The 4,308-nt window shown below is 47.1% G+C and overlaps 1 pseudogene; it reads left to right on the top strand.

Annotated features, from left to right (window-relative positions):
* Window positions 1–1,154: 1,154 nt before the first annotated feature.
* On the top strand, window positions 1,155–1,705 carry LOC102501126 (proteasome maturation protein pseudogene; annotated as a pseudogene).
* The last annotated feature ends 2,603 nt before the right edge of the window (window positions 1,706–4,308 follow it).

Here is a 4,308-nt window from a genome sequence, read left to right as displayed (position 1 = left end):
GTCAAGGTAAAAGCACTGTCCTGTTCTCCCCTGTGTGTAAGTACAGGGTGTTAGGCCTGTGTTTGCGAGGTAGCGTGTTGGCCCTCCGCGTAGAGACAGAATGCCGACGCTCTGGGGTGCAGCTGTGTGACCCACAGGGAGAAACACGTTCTGCATCCTGATGTCACATACAGACACACTTTGGTGCTGGAAACAGAAGTTTCCCCGAACAAGACTTCCTAAACACACCCTGATATGTTCTATATCTAGATAGTCTCATATGCTGGTTGTAACCCAGTAAACCAATGTCCTGACCCACCAGTGGGTCTGGATCTGGTCTAAGAATCTGTGCCATATGGTACCCCATGAGGAGGGGTCTGACCCCAGGCCTGGGAGCAGCCCTTTCCTCTTTGAATGTCCCTCATGGGTTCTCTAAAACCGTAGCATAGTTCTGAAGGCAGAAGCTGTAGCCGGGTCTTGGTGGTGCTGTGGGAGTTCAGGAGGGACTGCCCACACCCTCAGAGCCCTTCTCTGAGGCCACAGGCACAGCCATGACAGGCCACAGAGGGCAGGGGCCTGGCATTTCAGTCTGCCCTCCTGGAGCTTCTGGTCTTGGTAGGGACACAGCTAATGAGTGTATCTGACGGTGACAAGTGCTGTACAGGAATAGGAAGGGGTAATAGGGTTTATCGGGGTGGGGCGGAGGGCTGCTTTTGGGAATGATAATAAGAACAGACTTTTTTTTTTTTAATTTGCTAGAGGGCATGTACACGTGCTAGAGACAGAGAGGAAAAGTGAAAAAGCACCCACTAGGAGGGACGGCCACACTGCAATCCCATCTCTATTCTTTCGGGATTTGGGGCTGCATGCACGTGTGCCTGGCGTGTTTTCTAAGCTGCTGGCTTTGGGACTCAGCAGACTTCACAGTAGGCCATATGGTATCCAGCCACCTTCACCACCACACCACCGGCTGGCCCAGAACAGGACATTTTCAGGAGGTGGCATTTGAGCTGAAATGGACTTTTTTTTTTTAAAAACTAAATGTTTGCTCTTCCCAAACAACAGTTTGAGAGCAAATACAGGTTCCCTGTCTCATCTTAGACTTAGTTTATAAAGAATTTAGGGGGCACCGTCTGACGGTGACGGGCTGAGGCTGGTCGCAGAGCGTGCTAAGGATGACTGCCAGAGGGCTTGGACCTCAGCTAAGAGACAGTGTTCCAATTACCGAACTTCCGGCAAGCGGGCCTTCTGAAAGTCATGCTCTTCTTCGAAAAGGATTTTCTTGTGCGAAATGTGAACTTTTGCCCAGTCGTCCCCTTAAATTATCAGAAAAAAGTTTCCATCTCAACCAAGATAAGATGACTTCTTCCACACTGAGAAACAACCAGGGGCTGTTTGCTCCACTAAAACTACAATGGAGTTCAAGGCAGTGCCACAGGCTCAACGGCTTCCATTTTTGTCAAGCTTAAACCTTTCGCTGGATATTTTGACGGGTAACGACGAGACCATTGGATTCGAAGATATTCTTAATGACCCTTCACAGAGTGAACTACCAGGAGAACCACACTTGGTGGTGGAGGACAAACTTGGTTATTGTGACATGTGTGCCTGCCATGGAAGTGGCACTACGAGTTGTTTATGTCATCTCTTTACTGTAATTTCATGTACACAGAATGAAAAGTACTGACACCTGAGAAGTTTTGCCTAAATAGCACCAGTCATCGTTTGAAATTAGCTGGGTCTGTTGTTTGTGACTGTGAGATCGTTTAAAGCACTAAAGGGAGATGATTTTTTTTTTTTTTTGAGAGGTTTTTGCTATAGGGTACGTGCACTCGCCGGACAGGCAGAGACAGAGAGATAGAAAGCGAGAAATCACCCTCCAAAGGGGATGGCCATGCCGCAGTCCCTTCTCCTCCATTCTCCTCTCGGGATCTTGGGCACGCGCACACACATTAGCCCGGCGTGAGTTTAAGCCACCGGGTCGGGGCCTCAAACTGCGGTCCACTATGTGGGAGTCCAGCGACATAGCCATTATGCCAACTGCCGGTCCCAAGGGAGATGGTCTTAAAGCTCCTAATTTATATTGAAACAATAACCTTCTTTGTCTTTAGGAAAAAAGTCTGCTTATAAATATTATAAAACTACCTGCAGGTTTCAATTCAACCCATTTTCTAGGTATTCTATGTATTTAACTCTGAATAACCATGATCAGCATTCAAGTCTGCGGACTTCATAATAGCATTTTTCTTTTCTTTTAATAATTTTTTAAAAAAATATTTTATTTAATCTTAGTCATTGTCATTATTTTATTTTTTTGACAGTTGACCAGAGACAGAGAGAAAAGGAAAGTGACAAAGCAAGCTGCCAGGTCTAGGACTCAAACCATGGTCAGCCATGTGGGAATCCAGCTGCCTTAACCACCATGCCACCTGCTGGCCCCCATAATACCATTTTTCAAAATAAACATTTGTAATTGATTTTATTGGCAACACTTCAGATTGAGTGCAGTGTAAGATATTTATACTTTCATCTCGATTCAGTATAGTCCACTAGTACTCAGAAGTAATATTTGCTATATTGAAGCTATTTTAGAATTACAGCTATTTTGATTCTTTCAGGTTGAAAAGTATAAATTCAGAGATTTTGATCTTGGTCTTTTCTTTAAAATAAAATAAAGCAAACAGCAGATGTAGATGAAACTGTTGTACTTCACAGATTTAATATGTATTTAATGTATTACCAGCACCCACTTAATCACAGTGACACAGGCAGCAATACTGTTCAAAAAAAACAGAATAAAACTCTTTTTCTTTGTTCTTCATTTAGGTATTACAAGATGCTTAAGTTTAAAAAAGTTATTAGAACATTCTCATACATACTGTGCATTCATAACCAAATTCCATAATAATTTACTTAAAAATAAATTTTCCCTGTGGTTGCTCTTATAAAGTACCCTATATGCACCTGGTATATAAAAATAAAAGATTTTTGGAATATTAAAAAAAATTAGGGTAGGATTCAGGAATTCGCCTTTTTTCTTCCAAATTATTTCCATGCACACTTAAACTGAAAACCCCCTTCCCTGGGGCTATTGCTTTTAGAGTGGACATGCCTGGTCCCGACTCCCAGGGCCTGCATTTCAGGTGAAGGGAGCTTATTTGTGAAGGCTAGGGATAGGGAGAACAGGATTGCTGTGGTTGATCGCAGGATGCAGAAAGTGAGTGTGCACAGTTTCTCAACACGCAGAGATCACCCCGACCCAACCTCTAATGCCTGCTAGTTGAGCTCCCCAAAGACCCCCCCTTCCCCTCCCCACTGCCACTGTCTGTTTCATTTCACGTGGTGTGAAGGTGGCAGTCATGTCTGCCTGGATCAGGCCCATCTCTTTGGGAAGCATCTCAGCAGGTGCGCGCCTCCTCTCCAGGCCTGTTTTATGATCCTAGACTTGGGTTGCTTGTGTCTCCCTGCCCCACTCATCTGCCCTAAATGAGGGACAGATCTCTTCATGCTTTGGGTACTGGAGACCTGCTTGTAGCAGACCCCTTGGGAGTGTGGGGTTGCTGCAGTAGGAGCACCCACTTAACCACAGTGACACAGGCAGCTGTGGGTCCCATGGGACAAGTCTTAATCTCGCCCAGACTGTGCTGCGGGCCAGGGTTCCCCTAAGGAGCAAGAAAGCATCTGCCTCCCGGGAGATCCTGGCATCAGAGGAATGAAGAAACCTGCTGTTTTAGCCTATGTTCTTTATCCCTCCTCCTCTGGCCTCACTTCACCCATCCGCTTACTACAAAGACCCTTTGGCCAGGGCAGACGGTGGAGGATAGTCCTGCAGCTGTAAACCCCATTGCTCTGGAGGCTGACCCACGAGGGTGGTGCCCCAGTTGAGTGGGGTGAGCTCCCTGGGTATGCATGCTTGGGGGCATGCAGATGGCGGCTGGCCCAGGCTGGGGGTGGACCTCAGAGTGAAGACCCTGTTGGGGGTGTTGTCAGTTTCTCTCATTCGCTCAGGAAAGAAACTTTAAAAAAAAATAAAGAATCCTTTGGGATTTCTTTGGGAGTAGAGAAAGGGGGACGTTGCCCTAGGAGGCAAAGGTTCCCACCCCTCTCCTTTACTCACCTCCTCGCTCCTGCCCAGCGATCCTTTCTCACACCCGTGCAGCTGCACAGCTCTGCCCTGCTGATCCGGGAGTGACCTCCTAGACCAGTGGCTGCAGAGGACGGTCCAGCGGTGTCGCGGTGTCACTGTGTCAGAGGAGTAGGAGGAGGAGGCGGCGCAAGGTCGCAGTCTGAGGCTGGGCGCTCGCCCGGCCCAGCTCCTTGCGTGGCTTT

Source organism: Tupaia chinensis, unplaced genomic scaffold (genome assembly GCF_000334495.1).
Source record: "Tupaia chinensis unplaced genomic scaffold, TupChi_1.0 Scaffold144899_1, whole genome shotgun sequence".
NCBI lineage: Eukaryota > Metazoa > Chordata > Mammalia > Scandentia > Tupaiidae > Tupaia > Tupaia belangeri.
The sequence above is the reverse complement of the archived record's forward strand: the minus strand, read 5'-3'. Positions and strand labels throughout refer to the sequence as shown.